General features: G+C 39.7%; 1 protein-coding gene across 3 annotated transcripts in view; it reads left to right on the forward strand.

Moving 5' to 3' along the window:
* NDST2 (N-deacetylase and N-sulfotransferase 2) overlaps nt 1-14,726 on the forward strand; it is a 75,908-nt gene that overhangs the window by 7,522 nt on the left and 53,660 nt on the right. The window lies entirely within an intron of this gene.

Here is a 14,726-nt window from a genome sequence, read left to right on the forward strand (position 1 = left end):
AGCTGTTTCTCCGTTTCCCATCTCATTTTATTTTTTTGCTCTTTAAGTTCTCTAGTTTATGATATAGGAATATTTTAAAGCAAACATACTTTTGTCTTTCTGATTCTAAGCTTACCTTTTTATTGCAATGTACAAATTCTGCTTTAATATCCCCATTTTGGCTCTGATTCTTTTTTTAATAGCTGGATGCTTCCTTCTGTTAAAGTCACCCAGATTTAAACGTTTTCCATTACCTACTAATTTGCAAAAATAACTCTCACTCACTAGTTTAAAATTTAGTGCCATTGGAACAATATCCAGAATGTATTTGTCTATTGCAACAAAAACCCAAGAGATTCATCCATGTTTTTACTTAAAATCTACCATTCAATCTCACAAATAATTCTTGTTCATGTATTAATGAAGTTGCAAACTGCATTCATAAACTGTTCTGCTTCCCCATTCCATATAGTTGCCCCAGTCAATATCCCTGTCTCATGTTGTATGTTGACTGGCATTGCTATTCACTGTGGTAGACTTGAGTTGAAGAGCCTCCCACTCCAGTAGTCAGTGTTTCCATGAATTGAAGCCTGCACTCCAGTAATCTCCATTACTGTATTGTGGAAAGGAAACATTTGTTTACCTTTATCATTATATTATAAACATTATATACTATATATTTGGTGACAAAAACAAACATATACTGTATTCAGGATAGCGTATACTTCCTAATTTGCAGTCTGCTTTGTTCCTTGTATTGTACATGATTTGAAAAGCGTAGTTATTGGACAGTGTGAGCATAAAATAAATACTATTTTGGGCATTTCCAAGAATTTTGAACAGAAGACATATGCACATACACAATATTTCACACAGTTCTAAACTCTGCTCGGTTTTAAAAGAGATTTGCAATGCAGCCTGGGGGCTGTGACAAGAAACACAGGTCCAAAACTCCTTGGCTGTGAATGTGCAGAATTAGTTGTACTCTTTGTTTGAATGCAGGCTATAATCTTTGACTCACCTATGTAGTTTTTTTTTGGGGGGGGGGGGTAAAAAAAAAGCCGAACAGTCATCCTTTTCACAGCAAGGAGTGTTTGGGAAAATAACCCCTTTCCCACATGCTCCAACCCTTCTCTTACAGACTCCTCTATTACTGTTATTTTCAGTCCTGCTTCTGCCAATGAAGAGCAAGTATGGAGGTGAGAAGAATCTTCCTCCTTCCCTACATAGCAACAATGACAGCATTTAATTCAATTAAATATGAAGGCTTCCTGTGTACCTGTCTTCCAATAACACACATTTAATCAGGTGTAAGTAAATCCCACATGTCCATGGCTGAAGTGCATTATTTGGTATAGAATTTTGGACCCTGAGAATCTCACTTTAAAAATAAATAAATAAATAAATAAATAGAATCCGATTTTCAAATTTGGCATCGCTGTGAGAAATTAAACAGTAGGGGGAATTGAGTATCCTGGAGGGAGTGCATGGCTGGCTGAAAACAGCCCTGAATAGGAAAGCTGCTAGCAGGTGAGGATATAATGCAATATTTTTTTGCAGGTCCCACATATGTGCAGGTATGGGTACCTAAAAATTATGTTAGGGGAGCTTCTCTTATGGAAAGCAACATTCACAGTTGAATTTTCACATTCCCGCCTCATTTGTGATTGCCACAGCTGGTATGATTTGTATGTAGCCTCGGGCTTTGCTTCCCTCTGCAAAAAGCTAATCCATGCTTTGACGTGGAAAATGCTTCAGAAATTCCATTCCATGTGGTTTTAGTAATGGGGGGCTCCAAGCAATTGCCTCAAACATAGCCATAGGATAAAATAGTCTTCAACAGATGTATGTACAGTACAATCATATACATGTCTCTTTAGAAGTAACTGCCACTGGGTTCATGAAAGTGAGTATATATGATTGCAGTCTAACCTCCCAAATTAAACTTAGCTTTATTTCTGTATTCAAAGCATTCTGGATTAAACCAGGGCAGGAAGATGGAACAGATTATTTTCAAGGACTTTCCAATTATGCCATCCTAGGTTTAGGATTGTATTTTTCCAGTTACTTAGTATTTACTGCCATAAATCAATTCTTCCTTTCTGAGTCCTAATACAAAATTCTTTAAAATACGTCCATTCATTTTTCTTCAGCAGCAGCTTTTGAATGGGTAAACACAGAATGGTTTCAATAGTTATGAACCCTAAAAACATTTGTGTTTATTAAAAACAAATTGTTCACCCATTCCTTACCCATCTATAGATTTTTCAGATAAGTGTCAAAATAAGAATCCTTCTGATGGAAATTCTTTAGCTTGCAGATTTTCCTTTCCCCACCCATCTCTCTCCTACATTTCTGAATGCAGTTCGCCATCAGTTCACCAACTGTAGCCTGCCAGGTAGTCAACAGTCTCCCAGCTGTTGGCAGGCAGCAGCATCAGGTGGTTTACTGAGCCTGTTCCATTCAAGGCTGGTGAACTGCATTCAGTTTGTTGGTCAGATGTTGTTCAGACCAGCTGGAGGGACTGCTGCTAGCAAAATAGAGGTCAGGTTGACTTGATTTCCCATAAGGAACATAAGCTGTTAGAGTTGTAGTGATCATATCAGCAAGAAAAAACCCACACAGGGTTGTATTCAGTGTACTGCTAAGGAGAATGTTCTGTAAGCACTAGGATTTCTCATTGCGCAACAGGACTCCCCCCTCTTTCCCCCCCGACACCCCAAAATGTGTTATGGGTTCTTCCCCCAACCATCCAGAGCAGTTTTGGGTACAGTGCTGGGGGAGAGAGAGAGAGAAGGTCCCTTGTTGCACTAGCAGTAATTAATCCACTCGTGTAATTATTTAGTTGAATATCAACCACAAAGCTTTCCGTAAGACTATCGTATTGAGAAGAGCTGCCAGATGGAAATATTAAGAGTTTGGCCTACCAAATCCTGGGCATTTCAAGCACGCAGCTTCTCTCTTAGTAGAACAGAGCTCAAATCAATACTTGTAAACTGTACCAAACTCAGGAAGGGACATTCTCTCTCCTTCCACTACACTGTTTTTGTAACATTTTAGCTGTTGCATTATTTCTGTAAGCGTGAACTTTCAGAGAACTTGGCTGTGTCAAAGCTTTGTAAGTGTTTCACACATGTTATTGACATGAAAATAGGATCTGGATACTACTATTTCTAAAATATGAATACCATACACTCCCCCCCCCCCTTTTTGCAAAAGTGTGGTGGTGTGGGCATGGAGGATAAGTGATCTTGCTTGTGATTCAAACTCTGAAGGGTGCACTAAAGACAGAAAGTATGCTGTCAGCATACCTAGATACTGTACTGTACTGTATAGTTCGGAAAACCTATACACGGCAGCCTTCCGCTAGCGAATGCCGTTCGTCTAGCAAGTTTTTCGTCTAGCGAGGCATTCGTCTAGCGGGGCACCACTGTATCTTGAAAGTTACAAATCTCTGCAGCATCCTTTTTAAAAGCTGCTACTCTGCATATAGTTTTAGATGTATATTCAGAAGGTCTGGTGCTTATATGTCAAAAGAACTTTACTTTGCGGACAAACTTTTATGATTTCCCCATATATCTTTGAAAATGCATGCTTTGCAATTTAAAACTAACATTTAATAACTTACAATCATACACTTGTTGAACCCTTTTGTATTTTTTTAAAGTTTTTAAAATAAAATATATGAATTGTTGTGTTTAAATAAAACACTTGATTAGTTGGCTGTAAAGTACTTGAATGTGACGATTGTATACTAGAAGAGTGTCTAATTCAGCATAAGATACTAGCCATGCAACCTGTATTTTTTCACCACAACAATACATTTAATACCTTTAACTCTACCAAATATTTCCATTGCTGTTAATCATAAGCTGTTCATTCTTGCATCTCAAGAGTCATTGATGAGAATCTATCTTTTGTTCTCTGGAAACATTGGACTGAATTAGATGGGTATAATTAAAACACAAGATGGAGAATATGAGAACTGAAAATAAAGCTAGATTTCTGAAGCTGTTTCTGAATTCGAATAAGTGTGGGTGTTTGGCTTGTTTCCCTGTTGCACTGTTCTGCACATGTTTAAGAGCTGCTTTAGCTGAGTTTAGCAGCATGGCAGTGCCTCAGAAGCAGAGGTGCCAGCAGGATTTTCTAGACCCAGTTCATTGTTTATGAATTGGGTCCTCTAACCCGTTCACAAAAGAGGGCATACATGTGCATATTCATTGTGTCCAATGCAGATTTGTCTCGTCTTTTGAGGGTAAGTGGATGTTTGACAGACAGAATGTCTCCTGTAATTTTATTCCCATTCTGAAAAAGGCATATAACACTTGGATTCAATCTGGGGTTGAAAAGAAAGAAAAATCTAGAGCACACTTAGGAGCGTTTTCTTTCTGCAGATCCATCTTCATCTCCTACTTAAAAATAGTTGCCCATGCACTTCTTATTCAAATCTAATTTTTATCGCTTCCACTCTAACTTACTTGCAAATAAGATAATTCCTTAAATCCAATGGGTGATATCCAGAGTAGACTAACCTTTTTGGACCTGGGGCCACATTTGAAAATCTATGAAACTGTCGTGGTTACCACAAAGTACAATTTCACAGGGGGGGAAAACTGGTGATAATCAGAGACTTTCCAAAACAGTGTGCAAAACATCTACAACCTTTTCTAAAGTACAGGGGATAAGCAGGCAACATCTCCCCTACATAGCTGTCAACTTTCCCCTTTTTTTGCGGGAAATTCCCTTATTCCAGCGCTGTTTCCCATTGCAAAAAAAGGGAAAGTTGACAGCTATGGCCGTTTCCCAATGCAAAAAAAATAAGGAAGGTTGACAGCTCTGCTCCCCTAAAATATGCAAAACACTCCCAAAAAATAACATTTCAAATCAACAAAGAACACAACCCTAAACACAACCAATCAGTTTAGAACTCTATTTTGGCATTAAGCAGTATATAACTTAATAAATCATCATAATCACGATGACTACTACCACCAAACAAAAAGGCAAGTGATGCATTCGGGGGGGGGGGAGGAAGAATGCTGTGTGCCCAATGCCACCCATGACGGAAAAAAGCTTCTAAAAAAGTTGATTTAAAAATAATAAAAATATTTGGAGATGCAGGGTCCTTGGCTGGCATCAAGGGGGTTATCTGAGGGCATAACCCTGAATATGACTTTATTTGTGTATTGTGTTCTCAGTTATATAAACTTCTTACTTCCCTCAACATTCATTTTAAATGAGGAAGAGCTAACATTGTCTTCAAATAAATGATGCTTGGACACATTTTATTTCCTTATTTGTTTTTAGTCCTCCCTTCACTTTGTGGCCCCAGGGCAGGTTACATACAACTCAATACAATTAAATCATGTAAGACATTTCACCTCCAAAGGCTTGTGCAGAAGGAGAATGGGGTTATTGGTTTGTTTTTGTTCATGTTTTTATTATGGATTTTCTTTGTTTTTTATCCTGTATTTTTATGTTGTGAATTGCATAAATAATAAATAAAAGGGCATATTGACCTGATGTCAGAAAGTATACAGTAACAAGGCCAGAGGCAACTTGGGAGGGGCATTCCACAGTCTAGGGGCCACCACCCAGAAGGCCCTCTCATGCACCACCACTCCACAAATTTCACAAGGCAGCAGAACTGTGAGCAAGGCTTCTCCCACAGATCTCAGCACCTTGGCAGGTCTTTATGGGAGATGATGCTCCTTCAGATATTGGGACCCAAGTCATTTAGGGATTTATTTGTCAATGCAGACACCTCAATTTGGGCTTTGAAGCACATTGGCAACCACTGCAAGTCTTTAAGAACTGGTGCAATATGTGTCAGGCCAGTAGAATCCACTCACAATCCACAGAGCCACTCCAGGAGGAAACCATGGCCCATGGTATCAAAGCTGACAAGGCCAAGGAGAATCAATAGAGTAGCACTCCTTCATCCTTGTTTCAGCAACGACCATCAAGCCAGGTGACTAGTGCCATTTTGGTGCTGTATCTGGGCCTGAATTTGGATTGAAGAGGGACCAGATAATTGCTTCTTCCAAAGATGCCTGCAGTTGAACTGCTACCATCTTTTCGAGAGCTCCTTGCCTAAGAAGATAATATTAGCAGCTGGGCAATCCTTTAACATTTCCAAGTCCTCCCTATAATTTCAAATAATTCTAGAAGCTAGGTTTGCTAAGGCAAGAGTGGGGACATCATACAATGTCGGGTGATTCTGAAGAAGCAGAAATATCTCCTCTGTTAACCACTGGTGACATAAAAGCCATTTTTGAGAGCATATTTGAAGAAAGACTGTATCAAAAGGCAAAGGAAAGGGGTAAAGGCTAGATGAAAGTTTTAAGGAAATGTTAGATCAGAGGCATAGATATACCATATAGCTGTGTCTTCTAGCCCTTGCATTGGACTGATCAGAGGCTGTTTTATGATATGTGAAAGTATAATAATTGTCTGTCAGTTCTATTTCCAGTGTTTGTGTGTCAGTTTAGCTTAGTGCTTTGATTTGGTTTGGCCTGTGTTACGAGGCCATAGCCTGCCACCTTTTACTTTTGATGTCGCAAGCTACAGTGTGTGTAATTGTGTTGAACTTAATTTCACTGAATTTTAATTCTGTGTAATTCATTTGAAGTCAGAGAATGCTGTATCTCCTCTGCCTTGGCGCTACTCGGCCTGCCATTGCCTAGATTTGGAGCAGTGCATCAAAACAAATAGGAAGTGTAACAAAATGCAGGATTAATCCCTTTAAAGTAAATACCTCATTCTTCTAAGTCAGCGTTTGATGTCAATTTATCACAAAGCCTGGAAGCATCAGTCTAGTGTGGGAGGGAGTCATATTTGGGTGCCACGTGAAATCTGCCTCTGTTTAATGTGATGCTGTTGGGAAGACTGTATTTCAGAGGCCAGCTGCAGGGTATTTAAAGTTTCTTACTGTGAAATCCTGTTCTCTAGTCTTGTTCCAAAAAACTGGTGCTTGACTTATTCCTTCTGAAATCTGGTTGTTCTGTGCTGGCTTTTGATTTATAAATATATTTTATAGGCTTAGGGCATAAACAGGAAGAATGGAAGATGTTAAAGTAATGCAAATGGGAATTTTCTTGCTTTCCAACCAGTAATCTTCCACTATCCACGATTAGAAATGTGTGGGGTAGTGCTTTTGGATCACACCTCTGCTTCGTGATTGTCAAATTTGTATATGAAATGCTGCGATACTTCGTAATTCTGATGGGTGTTGGGGTTTTTAAAAAAATAATCTGTTAGAGAAATCTGTGCCTGAGATCTATATACTTGCTGTTCTCAAAGTATTAACCCTTTCCATGAAGGGTTATTCTCGGATACCTAGTACAGTTTGGGCTTAATCACCCTTCAGCTTTTCAAAAACAAAGTATTGCAGGATTTTGACTTCTGGTGAGAATAGCTGCATCCAAATTTTGGGATTTCTGTATCTGCAATGAAGCAGGGAATTTCGGCATACTGTTATTTTGTGTGGCAATAGTTCACTACCTTGCTCACACCTACTGTACCTCTGTTTCCATGTTTGTTATAGTGCTTACATGTTTTTTATACTGCAGACGTTAAAATTGTAGTAAAGAGCGATTCTCATCAGCTATGAGCCCATGGAAAAGAATACAGTGGTACCTCTGTTTAAGAACAGCCTTGATCACGAACTATTCCGTTTACAAACTCCGCAAAACCGGAAGCAGTGTCCCAGTTTGCGAACTGTACCTCAGTCTAAGAACGGAAGCCGAACGATGGAAGGGCACTGGCAGCGGGAGGCCTCATTGGGGGAAGCGCGCCTTGGTTTAAGAACGGTTTCAGTTTAAAAACAGACCCCCGGAACAGATTAAGTTTGTAAATGGAGGTACCACTGTGTTGTACAGAGAGAGTGGCTTGAATCCTGAGAGGTTAACTTAAGGAACTTCCTAGAAGAAAAGTTTTCCATCACATCCACCCCCTGCAGCTACTTGCACTGAAAAGCCTCTGTGGAGTTTCCATATCTTGAAAATTATAGAACGGAGCAAGGAGGAATTGCCCAAATTTGGGCAAGCATCTGCCCAGCTTGGGGCAATTCTCCAGCAGAATTACCGGTAAATTCCTCTGTGATAAATGAGCCTTACTCCCAGCTACAGATGTGAAGGCCCGGGAAAAAACCCCAGAAAAAAATTGGGAAAAAACTGTGGTCCGGTCCCGGTCCCCCGTCCCCCCCCGGTTTTTTTCCTGAAGCCTTTTTTGTTTTTTTCTGAAAAATTGGAAAAATAAAAAATAGATTATGGAATGTTTTATTTTAACATGATGAATAAAATAGTTTAAGATAAGGGGTTCAAATATTTTATAAATCATTTCTTAAAAAAATATGTATGGTATCAGATTATTTTAATTTCTTTGAGGACAAGTAAGTCCTATGTTACAAACTGAACTCTCCAATGCAAGAACAAGATGGAAGAAAATATAGAGCAACAAGGAAAGAAAATATAGAGCAACTGGAAGAAAATATAGAGCAACAAAAAGGGCCTGAAAGTGTATACTTAATTACAGCTCAGAAAATGATTCTGATTAAATTTCATGCCCATTCATTGAAATTTAGTCCCACTGCCTTCTTCAGTTCTTTTTATGAGAATGTATTTTTTTAAATACTGTGGAGAGGAAATACGAATAATTGCTACTTCTGGATTTTAAAAAAATTGTTTTGTGGAGTTCCCCCCCCCCCCACATAAACTAGTAAACAGTTCAGGAGATTGTTGCTGCATTTGTTACAAATACAAATAAATACTATTTTAAAAGTAAATTCTGTTTGTAATAATTGTTTGGATACACTGTATTTTTAATATGCTAGTTGTGATAATTTTATGCCCATTAAAATTGTCCATAGTTATATTTTATGTTTCTAAAGTAACAGAATGACTTGCAATCTGGAAAATAAAAAAGAAGTGCTAATGTAGATTTTTTTTCAATTTTTCCGAAAATTTCCGGTTTTTCTGGGGGGAAAACGGGTTTTCCCCCGAGCTTCAAAATTTCTGGAAATTTTTTGTCTCTACTCCCAGCCAAGTGTGCTCACAGTTGCAGACTAGCATATAAAGCTTCCTTCTGGGGAGTCACGCCAAATAAATCCAAGTGCTAGAAATGAGATTTTTTCTGGGCCTGACACATTTTAGGGGGAAATCCTTCTGAGGCCTGTTCATAGCTGCAGTTCTCAAGTGCAAGGGACACAAGTGACTCATAATATTGCACTGTGATTGGATTGTAGGGTGGCTGCCAGACCCAACCACAGTTTGTAAATACTTGTGTGTGAAACCTCAAAAGACATACAGATTAGAGCCATTAGAGACAAGTCCAGCTTATATTGTCTTTTGTTAACATAATGAATATGATAATTTGAAGGCAAGTAGGTTAATAGAGGAGGTGAAAGTCTTCTTGGTAGCTTTTGTGTTAGAACAGTGGTTCCCAAACCTTTCTCCCTACAGACAACTTGAAAATTACCGTGGATCTTAGCAAATCATTTAATAAGTTTTCTTCCTGGTGTAGAAATTGTAATATGCTGTGCTAGATGCTGCATTATTTTGGTTGTGTTTCTTATATTGCATTTTACTGTATCACTATTTGAATTCAGATTATAATACATACCCCAAACCACCTGAATGGAGATTCTGGACCATTGATGGTCCATGGAACTCCTATGTTAAAATTTACTCAAGGCCTATTTTCCAGTCATGCTTTGCCTATACTGGAAAATGAAATTGCCAATTCATTAACTGTTAGGAATATCAGTTAACATTTTTAGCAGCAGAAAGTGTTTTTTTAAATCTTTATGTGACCTAATTGCTGTTAAGTAACCAAGAATCCTACAGTGCTGACATCATTCGCGCCTGCCGGTGAGTGTGCTGACATCAGACACCCATGCACCCACAGCGTGTGCAGCCCCAGACACCCACGGTCCCGCAGCCAAGCCGGCGGGCCTTTTCAGAATTGTCTTTGTTGTCACATGCCTTGTTTCTGGATGGAGATCTTTCTGGCAAGTGGACCCCACCACAGGAATGATCAAGTTAGATTTTTTAAAAAGATGCAGCTTTAGAAACTTCTAACAGTACAGTGGTACCTCGACTTACGAAATTAATCTGTTCCGAAGGCGCGCTCGTAAGTTGAAGGCGCCATCTCGGAACGGGGGGAAAAATCGTATGTCGAAAAAACCGCATTCAACACTTCGTAAGTCAAGGTTTCGTGCCGCCGCTTTCCCTTCGTAAGTCGAAAATTTTGGAAGCGACGGCCATTTTTTCGCTTCCGGAGGTCATTCGGAAGTCGAAAAATACAGAAGTCGAGTCGCTCGTAAGTCGAGGTACCACTGTATTGAGCAGGAAGGAACCAGAGATTCTGCAGACAGTGTCATGTAGCTGGATCCCATTTCTTAAAACTCATTAGTTATGACCAGCTATATCACAGTGCATTTGGGTGCATTTAGGCAAATGGCTCTGCTGAATCCCTTTGAACCCAAGTAGGTTGTGATACAAGGAATTGTCCCTTGACTGCAGATTTAAGCAAACATCACAATTCCACTGCCCAGGTACAGTGTCTGCAGGTAAGGGTGACTGAGTGATCTGCTTGTTGTGATTACCATAGCTTCTGAAAATAACTTTCCTCAAATTCCCTCCGTTGTAAATTCACTTTTGGTTCACATTCTCTTGTGTTAGTATATGTTTGCCCTCATGAACTTGGCTGGTCTTGTGAAAATTAACTGCTCTTGCAAGCTGGTGAGTTGAATATGGCTCAGTTGCAAGTACCCAGTACTACTAATGGAAAGTTCTGCTTGTTCAGCACTGCTGTAGGAGCATGTTCATTTTCATGTTCCTAGGAATAAGTTTCTGCTGAATCGGAGGCTTGGTCCTTTTGTAGAACAATGCAATAATGGAATGAGGTGTGTGGATTAGCAGAAAATTTCCTCCAGATAGGAGGAGCTTCTGTGAACCAATTAGTAAAGTTTATTAGGATTTCCAACATCTACTCTGTATCCTGTTACTGTTACTTTAAATTGTAATCAGCAGGGGCAGTAAGGCATACACTCCCCCTGTCCATGTGACCCATGTGATTACACACCCTCCATTCAGGTGTGTTTTCCCTCAACCAGTATTGGAAGTGGGATTGGTTGAGAAGAAATTGGCTAGTGGGTGGAAGGTGGCTGCAGCAGTAAAAGCCAAGCGTAGAGTTAGGTTAATTTGAGACTTTAGACTTAATGGTCTCAAAGCCACCCCTCTGTAGATTTTAATGCATATTACTTCAAAGTGGGTTGAGCCAGCCCTGCTGTGTTTTTAGGGACCTCCTGCCAATTTTGGTGAGTGAGATCTGGACTCCTGCCCTGATGGTGCCACTGGTAAGAGAAGTGGGTGAGAGATGGGTTCAGTATCTCCTCACCCATGTGTCCTTTTAGCCCTTTAAACTACACGCGCACACACACACACACACACACACACACTTTGAATAGGGAAGAGCTGTGTTTAAAAGGCATAGGTCTGGTGCAATCCTGTGTGATTAAGTTTGAGAGCAAGGTAAATTCACTCTTCCCTATCTAAGGCAGTGTGGTTCTGCTCTGATGAAAATGTTTTTGGTTTTTTTTAAATCTCTGAAAAGCAGTGGGGGAGAAAGAATGGGTGTTAAAAAATGCTCTGTGTTGCAAGACCGCTGTGCAATAAATGAATGGTTCAGTTTCTTGTGGGTGGCGAGATCCACTGCACTGCTGCTTTTGCCTTACTCAGTTTTTACAAAGCTGTTTCAGTCCCTTGACTACATGGTGATGAAGCCTGCTGGCAGTAAGGCAAAGTAGCTAGAATTGTTCTTGTTAATTAAAAAGGTATCAATTTATAGAATCCGATGCTTTTTGGTACCAAGATAGTATGTTAACATCTGTCAGCATCTTGTTTAAACTTTGAGGATCATCTCTTGCCTCATAGCTTTATAGATGGGCAAGTATATAGGTCACTGTTTCAACCTGTGTGGGTCTATACAATTTATTATGGTGTTTTCAGGCTTTTCTGTATGCAGAACTGCTTGTTAGTTAAACAGTGTGATCAAATACAAAAATGTCAGTGCATCCATTGTTCAAGCTAAAACAAGTACCCATTCATCTTCTTGTACTAAGTACATATTTGGATTAAAATTAGTCCTGCTCACTGATTGACAATTCCACTTTGATAATTTTGGGCAGAACAGCACTGACTCTCTTATTATGTTCAGACTTAAATGCGTCTTTGTAGGAAATGTTTTCATAGGTGCACATGTTATAGACAGGGCAATTGAACTCTTTCTGATATGATAGTTAAGAGCTGGTATAGTTGTAATAGTAGAAAAAGTATTGTCCTGCCCTGCGTTGGTAAATCTTCCTTTACAAGTCATTTGCAACACTGATCGCACAAAAGTACCGGTAAGTAAGTAGTAAGTAAGTAAATGAAAAATGTATTGGCTCTTAAGTTATGTAAATAGCAAGAGTTGGCTCATAGAGCTTGTCGTTTCTTAAGTTTTACTTGCTGCCCTTCTTGCTCTTTTTACTCTTGTTGACTGAATGAATTGGAAAAGCAGTGATACGCTGGGGAATGAACAAATAAATATCTTTCTATGGGTTTAGAAATGTGAGGTCAATGCTAATTTGCTGTGCCAGATGGAAATAATATTTATATATCGAGCAATGCATTGCTTTTCATTGACAGAAATCCATGACTTTAATTTCTGTTAAACATATTTTTATTTTCCTGTAGTCACAGAATCTTCTCTCTGTCTCTCTGCCACCTATGAGCTTCCATCTTCAAAAAGCAAGGAGTACTTAATAATTAAAGCAGTGATTGGGGAAGACTCCTCTATTTTCATTCTCTCCCCCCCCCCCGCACAGATGCCCACTCACAACACCTGTTAAGCAGCAGTCTGTGCCACTTCTTCACACAATTGTAGCATGATCAACATTAGGGGGAAATGCCAGCATTAAAGCTAGCTAACACCTGATTTTGCCACTAACCGGTGAAATTGTGAGGTTACTAGAGAGAAGCAGAGAACAGAGGTTTCACCCATGTCTAAGAGCTGATCTCCTTGTAGTCTCCAATTCTGCTGCAAACTCTTCTCATAGTAATCTTCTTTGACTTCTAAAGAACTGTCATTGAAACTATAATTTTAAAATGTGATCCAGTCTGTACCCAGACCAAGGGTTTCAGGAGTCCAAAAAGTTATTTATTGGCCCTGCATACTGTTGTGAAAATTCTAGGCTTTGAATTCTGGATATTCTGAGGAGTAGGCACATAACAGTGAGCATATTCAGGCCATAGCAAAATGGCCAGCTACCATCAGAGAAGTTGTGTGTCTCAATAAGGGAAGTTGCCTAGAGTCCCTGGAGTCTCCCCTTTGGTTTTTTGAAAATTGAGTCCGAAATAGATCCAGCCTTCCTAATCTTTACATAGTTTCCCCAGAGGACCAAAAACAAAAAACCAACTGTAAAAGAACATAACAGTTTTTAAAACCAATATAACGTAGAAAGCATTTGTTGTAGCTCTGTCTTGTGCAACAGGCCCCAGCAGTCATCTGTACTCCCTGTGTGACAGAAGACAATCAAAATGAGGTAGAATTTCTAACATTTGCCTTCAGTAGGAAAATACATTCACTTACCTTGATGTATTTCATCTAAACAATATGACCCCAGGCCTTCAACCTGTGTTGGGTGGGGTTTCACCCTCCCTAAATAAAAACTCAGGTCTGCATCTTTGATTCAGCTCATGTAGCTCGCGCTTTGTATAGATGCATCTTAAAATCAGACCGCACGGCATTTCCTTTTCTTGCAGCATGAGCCTAGACTTCATTTGAACTGCCAGCTGAACACCATTTCAATACTCTTCATGTGAGCTGTCCTCAGTTTTTTTTAAAAAAAAGCTTTTTAATGCACATCAGCCTAAACATTCATTCATTGTTTATTAGGTGCCATATTTGTTGGACTGTATTCAAGGGCAGCCCCATATAGAGCACATTGCAGTAGTCTAAACATGAGGTTGCCAGAGTGACTGTTCCAGCATGTTGGTGTTAACTCAAGCACATTATGCCCAAGCATATTGGCTCAAGCACATAATGATCACTCAGTTAAGCGCCTTGTCAAAATAGGGAATATTTGCACATGGCAAGTTAATGCAATCCTTGAGATTCCATGAGGTTGTTTCTAGTGTTAATATTATAACCACCTCCTTCAACCTGCTCAGGATCATCCCCTCTCACAGGGAAGCAATAATTCCATTCTGGACCCAGCTGGTTAGCCCTGTCTCCCTAGATTGTTATAAGGTGGGGTATGAATGGTACAAACAGGCTGCACCTTCCACTTTTGCAAGCACCTTGTCCACATCCTTGGGTCATAACGACCGAAATGAATCCATCAGCATATGACTACATTTTGTTCTAGACAAATTCAACTAGTGTACACTGTACTGCCGACACAGTGGCGTCCAATTCATTGCAGATGCAAGCTATTTTATCCTGCAAGTGCTTAGCAAATAAATCATAGGTGACAGTCTCGGGGCGAAATTAGATGTGATGTTTGCCACATAGTTCTCCTTATGTAACTCATTTTTGTTTAACAAATAGCACTGAGAAGTGGGGGGGGGGGGGGTTGCATTGGGATTCTGGCAGTGGGAGGAGGACTTTAACTGTTTTCCACTTGTCACTGTCTCAGTCAGGATTGGGAGACCCTGCACCAGTTATTTGCAATGGGAGCTTTCCTTGGTCTGAAATTCCTTGGC

The sequence above is a fragment of the Lacerta agilis genome, chromosome 5 (genome assembly GCF_009819535.1).
Source record: "Lacerta agilis isolate rLacAgi1 chromosome 5, rLacAgi1.pri, whole genome shotgun sequence".
Taxonomy (NCBI): Eukaryota; Metazoa; Chordata; class Lepidosauria; order Squamata; family Lacertidae; genus Lacerta; species Lacerta agilis.